The 13,510-nt window shown below is 33.3% G+C and overlaps 6 non-coding genes across 6 annotated transcripts; 5 read left to right on the top strand and 1 right to left on the bottom strand.

The window, feature by feature from the left end:
- Positions 1 to 9,009: 9,009 nt before the first annotated feature.
- Positions 9,010 to 9,082, top strand: Trnan-guu. Its single transcript has one exon. It is a non-coding gene; the product is annotated as a tRNA-Asn (tRNA).
- Positions 9,083 to 9,782: 700 nt separating this feature from the next.
- On the top strand, positions 9,783 to 9,855 carry Trnan-guu. The gene has a single exon. It is a non-coding gene; the product is annotated as a tRNA-Asn (tRNA).
- Positions 9,856 to 10,682: 827 nt separating this feature from the next.
- Positions 10,683 to 10,755, top strand: Trnan-guu. The gene has a single exon. It is a non-coding gene; the product is annotated as a tRNA-Asn (tRNA).
- A 905-nt stretch (positions 10,756 to 11,660) lies between these two features.
- Positions 11,661 to 11,733, top strand: Trnan-guu. The gene has a single exon. It is a non-coding gene; the product is annotated as a tRNA-Asn (tRNA).
- Positions 11,734 to 12,290: 557 nt separating this feature from the next.
- On the top strand, positions 12,291 to 12,363 carry Trnan-guu. Its single transcript has one exon. It is a non-coding gene; the product is annotated as a tRNA-Asn (tRNA).
- Positions 12,364 to 12,883: 520 nt separating this feature from the next.
- On the bottom strand, positions 12,884 to 12,956 carry Trnan-guu. Its single transcript has one exon. It is a non-coding gene; the product is annotated as a tRNA-Asn (tRNA).
- Positions 12,957 to 13,510: the final 554 nt, after the last annotated feature.

Here is a 13,510-nt window from a genome sequence, read left to right as displayed (position 1 = left end):
ATAAATAACAATAGTAGCATTTTTGAACTTGTTATTTACATCAGTTAGCTAGTTTAACCGCGGCTTTCCCTGCGTTTTCACATCATTAATTCGTCTTACTATGGGAATAAGATGTTTTACCGTCGTAAAAGCCATTAACTAGCCTCCAACCTAACTATCTAGATACGATAACAACCAAAATATCTAGATACGAAAATAATACAAAAATTGTTCCATTGGATGTGACAGAATGACTGACAAATAAACATAGAACCTTTACATTTGTAGTAGTCTATTAAACACATATTACAAACCCTTCGTGTATACTAGAACCATCCTGTATTCCAACCAATAGAAATTGATTGGTTAATCATATCGCTACTCGTGTTTCATTTTTGCAATTGTCTGCGCTATTTAAAAGTTGCAATTAGGCACAGAATTTGTTAAATTTACCTACAAGCTGCTATGACTATTATACAGCTGCAATTTAAGAAATGAAGAGAGATATTCAGTGTAATCATTGCCATTTAACTATTAGATTCTCAGGAGTGATGATTGTACGACAAAAATGCCATACATCACTTTGAAAAAAACCTGATACTCTTAAACTGCTGAACCGGTATTAATCAAAAGCAGCGAAGAACCACTGCCAGGAAATTTGGCTATTTAATAAAAGAACACACATCGAAATCTGTCCATCCGTTTGAAAGCCATGACGGCAAGGACATAACATCGAACTAATAACAATCTGTTGCGGGGGTAAAAAATAATCACGTTTCACACGGATAATATGTAAATAGTTAATATTAATGCGGTGAAAATTATGGCTCACGTCCCACTCTCATCTCATAATGAAATTACGACGCATGTTTTATTCATTCCGCAGACGTAAGGCGACTTATCTCGAACTTTCCATACAAAACACGGCGCGTCCGAACTTATTGAATAACGGATGACCCACAGCTCTGCAAGTTCAAGACAACTAAAAAACTGTTCACGGGGTAATCTATGGTTTAGTTTTACTAGTATTTCATTATCTGTGTTTTCATTTCATTTGCTGTGACTAGTTGAACGTGTATGCACTATTCGTACTGATATGAGGTAAACGGCGTCATTTTCAACCGACTTCAAAAAAGGATGATGTTATCAAAACGACGGTATTTTTTGAAGAGAAGTGTTGATTTATTATTTTTTTATTTGAATGCTGCAGCCATATGTTTATATTTTTGTTAGCTTTCAAATAAGAAAATCAACAAAATCGTATACTTAAGTCAGTCGAATGTTCTAAGTAACAAGACCAAAAAACGGTTGAAACAGTCATCTGTATGCCAATTTCATCGGCGCCGCGTATCTTTATAAATCGAGTAATTCATATAAGTAATCTGAATTCAAATGAACTAGTTTATGACGAGTTTGCTATGCATTGCAGCGGGGTCGGTTAATTTCCAATTTAATGAAATCGTAAAAAGGGATTAGTCGGAATTTTATAGTTGGCAATGAAAAAATCGTTCACTTTGGAATGTGGCAATTAATATCGTAGTTTCAAACAATGGGACGTTAGAGGCTTCACGATAGACGTTAAATTGTAATGTCTGTATATAAATAAAGCGATATCTTAAGTCTGATGAGGTTACTGATGGATAAACAAATGATTGGTATGACATTCAATTGAAATTAAAAATAAATTAAAATCTTCCAGCGTCTTTTAATAACTTAAATAATATAGTCCGTGAGTTTTCTGATTTATATGTATAGTGGTTACATATGGTGGATTTAATATTATATAGGTTAATTGTATAAAGTTATAGAAATATTGTTCGTCTTATTATGTAAATAGTCCATTTATGTTAAAATGCAATTTTAATTAAAGAATATTTGGTATTAGTATTTGATTTTACGCGAGTACTATACATTTAGAAATTAAAAACTTTTTAACGGATTTTAAACGCGATTTATTCATTATATTATTAACCCGACGTTTCGAACACTTTACAGCGAGCGTGGTCACGGGGAGACTGAGATATGTGATATGTTATATGTCTTGAACCTCAAAAAGTTTTTAATTTCTAAACATTTGAAATTTCCACGTTTTAATATCATCAATAGCTACATATAATTCCATTTTTATGCAACTACAATTAAAAACGTAATATAATAATTTGATTATTTCTGAATAATATTGATTCATATCTATGGCTTCTCTATATATAGAAAATAGTTTCAGATGTACACAACCACATAAACCTTGCAAAACCACGAAATTCCGTTACTTTTTCATGACCACGCATCGCCACTCATAAATATAAACTTTAAAACATTAAAACCCCATATAAAACACGTGGCTGAACTACACAAAATGAAGAATTTATAGTACAATTTAAAAAGCGCGCCATTTATATCAATGCGCCATAATTCATTCGCCCACAGATTAAATATTTCGTCAATAAAGCCTGTTTACGATATCGCCATAAAGTAAATTTTGTTGGACATATTTCATGTAAAAATACCTGGAATTTTCTTTGGACCCTTTCACGGAATTTCTATTCAGTGCGGTAGAGAATTCATACATACATAAAATAATATTTCAATCATTTGTGTCAGGATAATGCATTTAATTAAATTGATCTTTATCATTTAAGTATTTTCAGATATTTGACATTATTTCAAAATTATATTGAGGTGTTCTTTGAATGTAGATTTATTCAGTTGACTATTACGTTGATTTAAATAATTCTAGGTTCATTTCATTTTTTTCGCATTTTTTTATCTGACGTCAGAACACTGTCGATTTGTCAAAAGGAAATTATTTATACTTTTCTTTGGTGCATTCTAGGGAGCAATGGAAATGGTTCAATAAATTAAAGTTTTAAACATAACATGCATAAATTCCCCTTATTTGCAAAGATGCAAGCATGAAAAATTATCTCTTAACAATACTTATCACTAATATTAAAAAATTGATTAAAAACTTTCCGTCAAAATTATTATAAAACCGCGATCTTTAATACACCATGTCTTGTATTAAATATATCTGTACGCTAATTACCTAGGCTAAGAGATGAACGATTAAAATAATTCCCGCCAAATTAGCGTAAATTACACCAATAACACGGCATTCCGTGCATGACTGTCATATTTGATATGTCACATAACTCAAGTGGTAATATACAGTGGTTACTATAGCATACCGGGGCAGAGGGTAACCGAGTAGTGCAGTAATAATAATTAGCTTCGCGTGATCATTCCGCGGTTTCGGCATGCCTATGTTCAGAGATGGAATCTGTAGACTTCTATTGAATCCACTGAAATGGAGGGGGTTATCAGTGCGACTGATTTAATTTGAGTTTGTTAGCATTTAGTGAGTAATCCGATTTTTAGTATTCTTTTTTTATTATTAAGTGAAAAATGGAGGGGGTTATCAATGAGTTTGTTAGCATTTAGTGAGTAATCCGCTTTTTAGTATTCTTTTTTCATTATAATGTGAAAATGGGGGGTATCAATGAGTTTGTTAGCATTAAGTGAGCACGTACGAGTACGTTTATTTAATTTTGTTGGTTGTTATTTATAATTCAACTTAACTTATTCTCAATGTACACGTTTGCACAATTGTAATTCTATAACATAGAATAAGTGACCCTTTTAACATTATTTAGCCAAATGTGTGAAAATTAAAATGCTAAACGGCTTTCAGTGTGTACATTTAAATAATTAATTTTTTGCAAGATACCTACTCCATTCTTTTTTTAGTCTAATAAAGCGATGTCGGTCGGCCTGATATATTTAGTAGTTGGACATGAAATTTCATATTCTACTCGCCCTTACTCCGCCCGGTAGTCATTTGTCGTAATTGAAATAATATAAACTATCCTATCTTATAATTTTAATGAGAGTTCACATGGCGTGAAAGTTTCATTTAAATAGGTTGAGTAATTTAGGAGTCCATCACGGACAAATATCAGTTGCACGACACGTGTTTTATATTATTTTCTTGATATTACTGATATTATGATATGAATTTCACATAAATAGTCATTCAGAGATTCGCGTCGAGTCCGCCCCATGAAATCATTACGGATCAGGGCTGCCACTTCTGAAGGGATTTCTAATTAATTTTAAATTTGCCTCCACTGGAAGTTTTGAGTTTATTCCGGGATAAATTGGATTATCATTACGAATATGATTTAATCTTCTTTAATGTGACCCGAACCTTCCAATCATTCGGATAGGTGAAGCGAAATGGATTTAAATTGTGGTTAAATTTGTTAAAGGCAATTTTTACGTCCATTTTGTAATGATAAAACAATTTTTATTCGATTCCAATTACGGATTTATCTATGAAGTCCTTTTTGGAGAGTGTGTTGTAGATATTTTTATTATAAATAACTTTAAATATACAATTATTATGTCTGATTTAAGTTAGGATATTTAAATTACGCATAAACCAGAAAGTCTGTATGCTCCGTTTCTGCTCAAAGCTTTTTTTTATCTTTAATAGGGCAGCGCTTGACTACGAACTATAGCTCTGTTGTACATATCGCAGTATTACTGCAAGAGTCAGATTAAGCCACTGAAACGCTTATCGAAACAAATTTTAGGAGATTAAATAAAGAAAACAGAATAGAAAAAATTATTATTACCAACAGCTATCCAGGTAGCGGACAGTGGAAACGAATCCGCGAGCATCAAACTAGCAATTTTGATTTCGTTTTTATTTCTATAATATTGACTTTCAAAACTGAGCGATTGAAGCCCGAAAATAACTAAAACCGAGTGCTGATAATCATGTCAATCTTCCCCTATGAATACTTGGGCACGTGCGAAAGTATATTTGAGTATCGGACATCGACCCCTGGACTCTCAGGTTACTGTTGATTTTGGACATTATATTAAAACGTCGATGATACTGTTTGTTTTTCTTTATTTTTAATGTAATTGATTGGTAAATCGATAAACCACAGTGTATGCCACAGTTTTTTGATTAGATGTAATAGATAAGATCTTAGAAACTAACTATTAAACATTAAGTTTTAGTTTTAGTCATTTGTTTAGTGATTATAAACTTAAGATGGATGAAGACCTATATGTTAACAATTCCAACTTAAAAGCCAGCATTTGAGGCTTATTTAAGCATAATTATGTAAGAAATATATATTTTATACCTCATGAATTTATGATTCTGTTGTTAAATATTCATTTCTGTGTAATAAATCGGAAAGTGTCTAGCCATTCTCCAGACCTTTTAATTTGATAAAAGGTTATAACCTAACATGAACTATGAAAACATACTCAAAACTTTGAAACAACTTATCCATAAAAGTAATACTAATATTCTAAAATTAAATTAATGGATTTTCACGTGTTTGCGATAACTGTTGAACTCAGAAGGATCGATCAATGCTTGAGCATTATCGCATCAATCTTTCGTACTCACAACTTATTTGTAAGTTTTCAGGTTGAATATGAAACATAAGTTTTGCGCTTGAATAATCTTCGTGAGACTTGTAAATTGTTTATATGCTAAGTGCCTGCGCGTATATAAAACATTTTTCGTGTAGAACTTTCAACCGACGTCCCAAAAAGGAAGGAGGTTGTATTTTGTGACTCGTAAACTCCGTTTGCAAGCGATTCGTGATTGTGTTTGATAGACAATTGTTGTCTTCTGGTCCCATTTTAGAATTGGAGTGGTACCTCGCCCCCAGGGACATTGATGACCTTTTATATCATAGAATTTTCAGCAATGTTCAAATTAAGCTTAATTAATTGATACCTTTTCCTAAGGGTTCCTTATCATTTCATCGTTTCATTTTTAAAGAAGATAGAAAGCCTGTGTATGTATTATATTAAATATTAAAAATATTATATAATGTGTAGTGTGTGTATGTATGTTTTGGATTATCATATTTACAGTATGAGTATTCTTATTATTTGAAACAACTTTAAACCAATTATTGTATTACACCACCACCTTACTTTTTATCCTCTCTTCCGGGTTGTCTAGGTGAGATCGCTTATAGCGATAAGACCGACCTCTATACATTTTAAGTCAACTATTGTCACTTATAATTGTAGTTTTTATGGTGTACAATAAAGATTTTTTCATTCATTCATTTATTCAAAGCTATTTATTGTTTATTCAGTATAAATTTAAAAAAGAATACACATTAAAATTATCAATAAAACAAAATGGATAGAACCTGGACTTGTTGGTTGAAATGTACACGCATTAACCACTACATCTGGGAAAATGAAAAAAAAGTTATATGTGGTAGTCGAGCTTGCTTCGGCACGAATTAGGCCAGCTCGCACCGGGGAAGTTACCACACCCCCACAGAAGACCGGCGTGAAATAGCATTCTGCTGTGTTTCGTTCGGTGAGTGGGGGAGCCGGAGGCCCATATCCTTTTTCTTACTCTTCCCAGTCCTTTCCTTCATTCTTCTCGTCAATCCTTTCTTAATCCCTTTCCAAAAAGTCGGCAATCCATCATTTGTAGAGGCGTAAGGTCTGCAATGGACCTTATGCTTAAAAAAAATCTAATAAAATTCGTCGCAACCAGGATTTTCAAAGTCTCACTTAATGCAAACAAACGAAAACACATCAAGTGTTTACAAATAAATAAAGCATGGGTCACACTACAAACAAAACTATGAAGTCATCGCAAGCAGCACTCCACGGCTATTACAGTGCGCTTCGTATGCAGAGTGCGTCCGCCGTGTAAATATTGTTACCACGTGTGCTGTCCTATTAAAGCCTGTAGACTGTAATGAGCTATGCGATACACGACTAATGTAATTTAATTAATGTATATAATATAGTTATAAATGGGTATTGAGGTGATGTCTAGACAAAAAAACAGTTTTTACAATTCATCCACCTTCAAGTTGTCATAACAAGATCAAATTGTAATGGGAATGAATTAATATAATTGAATTGCTTATTTCATACTTTTTTTAAAGTTGGGTAAAAAGTATATTCACAACCCGGCGCTATTTTTCTTTGTTGATTTTCACATAGAAATATTAGTTAATAATTAAGACTTAATATTTTTAATTCAGTGACTTATTTAAAAACTCTTTCATTATTATTATTTGGTCATTTATAACTAGTGAAAAATTTTATTTTTAATAGAAATTGGATTTGATAAATTATTATCAATTGTGTCATGCAAGAAATGATGTGTATCACTTAATATAAGACAATACGAGAAATTAGATAGAATAGAGAAAAAATTATCACGATGCGGGATTCGAACCCACGTCTTTTTGCCATACCGACGCAACACATGGCTTCTCGGTCACCCGTGATCCCGCCACAGTAATCGACCACAATATTTATTTATTTATTTTCTTTTATGTTACAGTCGGCAATGGAGCTGGTGGGACGCCTGATGGTAAGCGCTACCACCGCCTATGAACATTTGGAGAGGCATAAGGTCCATTGCAGACCTTACGCCTTTACAAATGGATTGCCGACTTTTTGGGAAGGGAATTAAGAAAGGATTGGTGATAGGAATAAAGGAAAGGACTAGGAAGGGTAAGGAAAAGGATATGGGCCTCCGGCTCCCCCACTCACCGAACGAAACACAGCAGAATGATATTTCACGCCGGTCTTCTGTGGGGGTGTGGTACTTCCCGGGTGCGAGCTGGCCCCCAATTCGTGCCGAAGCGTGCTCGACAACCACATACAAAGTGTTTTACCACATACAAATTTCTTCTACTCTCTCAGTATTACGTGTTACGCGGGTTCGATGTCAATCGCAATAATTTTTTTTCAATTCTTTCAAAATTTCTCATAAGACATCACGTTTAAAATTGCATACACTGCAGATTCAACAGAACTCTATTTCTTAATCATCTTCATCATCAAAAAACAAATAACAAGTGCCACACATGATTCTATAGTCAAGACTATAGTACCGCAATCAGTGTGCTACAAGCAGCGATTAAAATAATAAAGACGTGACGTCACGCGCGCCTCGTCTCATTACCCTGAACTGTTTCTGTTGGCCTTAAATAAAGCGCGGGAAGGTGTGCACCCGCCTTAATGAGATATGCCTAACGAGGCTTGAATTAAAACTATTTGTGTCATAAATAGCGCATATAAGAGTAAAACCTATATTTTTATAATAAAACAGAGACCTTGTTTGACAATTTTAATGACGATTTTTAGGTACATATTCGTTTATAATAGATTTTACTTTTTGTATTTCAAATACTCTAAGTATTATATTAATGTATCCTTATACATTGCTGATTTTTTTTTAATTTTAATTTATTTTTAAACAATTAACTATCAGTCTAGAACTAGAATAGAACATCATCATCATCATCAGCTTATATTAATTCCCACTGGAAGGACACGGGTCTCCTATATAGGTCTGGCCAAAACCCACCCTACTAGCCAAGTGCGGATTGGCAGATGTCACATGTCGTCGAACGTTTGATTCTTAGTCATATAGATTCCCTCGATTTCAACAAAAAACATATATACATATTTTAACCACTGGCCAAAGAACGCAAAATTCACTCTCATAAACTGAGCATTATAAATATTTTTTATGTTGATCAAAACAGGTCATCGAACTAACCCCAAAGTGTGATCGTTTACGACTTGTGTACATTAATTTATGAAGGGCGACACTTATAAGGCTAATTCCAAAGCTTTCCGTTTTACGGGAAAATTGGCCCTTTTTCAGTGATATATGGGCAATAAAGAAGTACAACATAATTATGGGGCACGGAATTTTCGCTCGTTTAATGCTAATGTTTGATTATACTCGATATCCAATGCAATTTGTTATATTTCCGCTTAAATATATTTGTATTTTTTATAATGTGTCTTAAATAATTTTGGTACGACATTTTACAAGAACAACTTAGATATTTTTAAGTTTAATATATCATTTATGATAAAAAATTTTACACCTATAATATAGGGTTCTAGGCTTCTTGTTTCGTAACGTAATCACTAACAAAACTTAGTTTTTGGTTTTGAATATTAAACGGAATTCTAAATTGAAAAATATGTATAATAGCCTCCGTGGCGCAATGGTTAGCGCGTTCGGCTGTTAACCGAAAGGTTGGTGGTTCGAGCCCACCCGGGGGCGAGAAAACTTTTTGAATAAATTTTTAAGAAAAAATACAAGAAATGTGTAAGCTCTCTTAGTTAATTGCAAAAGATTATGCTGTAGACAGAAAAGAGTACAAATTGAAACTCTTCTGACAAACAGATAAATCGTTTAAAAGAATTAAGTTATACGCGCTTTACAGTAGGACAACACAAATATACAGAAAATTAATATTTGGCGGTCGGAAGACAAAATTTCATATTGTGTTATTCATTGCAATAATCCATTTCTCCAATTACGGTTTTGAGGTCTCAGGCAGTTGGGCTTAAGGACTTCGTACAGCTAAACAAATGGCTGGCTTAGTAAAGTAACAAGGCCATATAAGCACTCGCTTGCTAGACCCTGGACCACCTTCTACTGAGCTAGAAGGTATATTTAAACTAAGGTGAATTGTTCATTATGTTAATCATAGTACGTTAATACTTGAACAGAAAATTTAGGACTCGATTTGATGTATAATGCATCGAGAAAATGTTATTTATTATATACTATTTCCTATAATCCTACTTTTCAGAAAATTCCAGAAAAATTACAAGGGATTGACAAAATTCTTTGAACTTTTGGAGGATTTTTACTCTCTAATAATTATTGGTTCTGAAAACAATTCATTCTCTTTACAACGTTTGTATAATAAAATATCTATACAAGTGTGTACTACTTATTGTTATTAGGAGATATAGCCTCCGTGGCGCAATGGCTAGCGCGTTCGGCTGTTAACCGAAAGGTTGGTGGTTCGAGCCCACCCGGGGGCGTCTTTTTTATGAAACCTTATGATATATTACACTTTTTTAATACAATTTTTTTATATAAGAATAATAGAAGAAACTGCAAATTTCATCTAATGACAAGTAATATAAGTCTGGGAGTATACATGGTGTTGTAGCTGATTAAACAACTGTATAACATGATTTTAATTGGGAATTATCAAGTATAAGAATGCAGTTTCTCGTTAAAAGTATTAAATCCTAATAGATGATACAGTCATATAGTCATAGCCATTAATTAAACAGTACGTAATATTCAAATGTGCTATCAATAGGTTCAATTAACGAAAAAGTACTCAATATTTATTCAGCTGACAATGCCGGCATATCGCATTACTGAATAGATGGACCATCTAAATATTTAGTACTAGTTTTTACCCACTGCTTCGTATGTGTTAAATTTGAAGTAATTTAAAAAGTGTTATACATATAAACCTTACTCTTGAACCACTCTATAAAAAAAAAACCATCAATATCCGTTGCGTAGACAGAAAAAGCGACTTTGCTTAATACTATTTATTAATGTGATAATGGTGATCTTCTACTGGTCCCACTGAACTCGAATAGTTCGAAAATATATCACTTTCGTTTGAACTGGATTATATCGAGAAAACTGAAAAAGAGTGGAGAATGTACGGTGTACCCTATATCCAAGTAGATAAATACTATACATGCTAAGAGTATGGTTAAGTTTATTTATATTTTGTGAAGTTTTAAATTATACTAAACTTGTCTTTGTCTATTGAAAGATCAAACTTATGAGAAAGGAATAGACGCATAAAAGCCTGAATTTTATATTCATGTGTATACATATAGCCTCCGTGGCGCAATGGCTAGCGCGTTCGGCTGTTAACCGAAAGGTTGGTGGTTCGAGACCACCCGGGGGCGGAATTACTTTTTACCATAATGTTTAATTAATATATATGTATTGATCTGAACTATATTTTTAATCCGTTAGGTCCCATTAAAGAATCAAAAATATATGGAATGTGAAGCTCTGAATGTCATTTTATAACTATATATATTGATTATAGCATTTCCAAATAAATAATAGCAAATAGCCTGCCAATCTTTAGTGAATCCTGGCATTATACGAATGGAGCAAAAATGGAGAAATAAATTAATTTTCCTTGCTTGAAAGACAGCTCGCCAATTTCAGAAGACTGGATCTGGGGGCACCCCAGTGCCCCCACCAAGTCGCAATCTATACCTGAAACAAGAACCTGATGCCTGCGGGGATTCCTGTGTCCAAACTCGATCCAGATGTTTAATTAGCCACGTATATTACTAATTGTGCCATCGCGTACACGTTAAACATTCCTTTACAAAAAGGTTGGCTGGAAGAGATTGCTCTTGAGAAATAAGGCCGCCTTTTAGTGCATATGTCCGGCATGGTCTTTTTTACAATGACAATTTATTGTTTTTCTTTCGGTGTTATCCTACTAATATTAAAAATGCGAAAGTTCATAAGGATGTGTGTGTGTTTGTTGCTCTTTCACGCAAAAACTGTTGACCCGATTGCAATGAAATTTGGTACGAGATAGCGGGACAACTGCAATATCATAAAGGCAACTTTTTATCCCGATATCCCTACGGAATACGGACTTGGGCGGGTGAAACCGCGGGGCGCAGCTAGTGTACTATAAAGAATAAATAAATAAATAAATATATTCTGCAATCACGCTACGTTACACTGGGTCATGAGTTACCATCATCGTCATAACTATCATACACAATTAAGATTTGAACAATATACCAAAATGTGTTTTGGGTATTGCTGGTAATAAGACAGAGCCTCCGTGGCGCAATGGCTAGCGCGTTCGGCTGTTAACCGAAAGGTTGGTGGTTCGAGCCCACCCGGGGGCGGCATTTCTTTTTACCTAATATATATTATACTATATCTACCTGAAATGATCTGTTTATTTTACATAGAAGATCTCACCACTCAATAACCTTGTAATCAATTCGAGGTCTATTAATAACATCGTGATTTGTGATTTTTAATTCAGTCTATGTCGTAATTTCAATACCATATCTATTGCTTTAAAAAGCTTTCCATACAAAATGTTTTTTTTTATCAACATAGTCTTTGTCTAGTACTATACCTTCCTGAAATGGTCATTCGGATATCCATTATATTACCTTTAATATGATACGCTATATACCCTAACGATATTTTCTATTATTTGTCCTTAAATAAAACACACCTATCAGTTCACTTTTTTCCATATATTAAATGCAAAAAGAAGTATAAATACATTATTACACTATGACGTGTAAACCATAAAATTTATGGAGCTTTACGATTTTTCTTCCCCAAGAATTTTTCTTTTAATTTTAGTTCTGTGACTAATATTTTAGTCTTATAAATAAGTATGTATGATATGTAATACTAGTAATTATATTAGTAGGTAGATAATATAGCCTCCGTGGCGCAATGGTTAGCGCGTTCAGCTGTTAACCGAAAGGTTGGTGGTTCGAGCCCACCCGGGGGCGGAAAACTTCTTTTTATTCGAGGACACTGGTTATGCACATGACTTACTCTATTGGAAATAGCCATGATTTCTAATTTTATAAATGGTTACCCAAGACACAGTAGGCAACTCTATTTAGTTTTGTAAAGTGTATAAGCAAAATCCAATGAATTCTATCGGAAACAATTAGGAAAAATAAGACATTATTTTTTCCAATCCTATCCTATCCTACTTGATATTATAAATGTGAAAGTTTGTGTGTATGTCTGTGACTCTTTCACACAAAAACTACTGAACCGATTGCAATGAAATACAACACATAAGCAACTTTTTATCCCGATATTCTAACGGGATACGGACTCACGCGGGTGAAACCACGGGGCGCAGCTAGTTTACAAATAAAAATATTCTTTAAAATATCGTCTTCTTCTTTCATGTTTCTATACCAAAGAAGTGGATTCTTTAAAGGGACAACAGTATTTTACATAAGTAGTCGATGTATTGAATGAATGTTTGAGATACAATCAGCCAAAAAGTAATGCCGCCCCCGGGTGGGCTCGAACCACCAACCTTTCGGTTAACAGCCGAACGCGCTAGCCATTGCGCCACGGAGGCTATATTTTGACAAATGAATATATAATATAACCCACACTTTTGTTTTAAATATTAATTATACATGAGTTTGCGTTGGTTAACTCTGTGAAGGCTTAAATTAACAGGATACCTTATAATGAAAAACACTCGATCTAACGGACATGCAAATATATGCATCATAATTGTAGAAAATGAGAAAAATGAAGAAGAAAAAAAAAAGTGTCTTCAATTTATTGACAGGTCTAGATGCTAATGTATTTAGTGAACAGATAAATGTCAATGAATATTCAATTAAACTATCCATATTTCTTTTAATAATCAACGATTAAAAGAAATTTGAAAAAACGTAATTTAAAGTTCAATTGATTATATTGTGCTCACTGATAAATATAAACTTTTGATATCAACATTTTGTACATAAAATATTGCCAGTTTCAGAAGTACACTTCCATTATACAGACCAATTGCTCAAATAATATTCTTACAAATGAAATAACAAAAATGTCGAACAAACCATCTGTTTAAACTTGAAATGCCAATTAAAAATAAAACCTATTCAAAATGTATTTATTTGA

Source organism: Zerene cesonia, chromosome 28 (assembly GCF_012273895.1).
Source record: "Zerene cesonia ecotype Mississippi chromosome 28, Zerene_cesonia_1.1, whole genome shotgun sequence".
In the NCBI taxonomy this organism is placed as follows: Eukaryota; Metazoa; Arthropoda; class Insecta; order Lepidoptera; family Pieridae; genus Zerene; species Zerene cesonia.
Note: the sequence above shows the minus strand (reverse complement) of the source record. Positions and strands in the feature narration are given on the sequence as shown.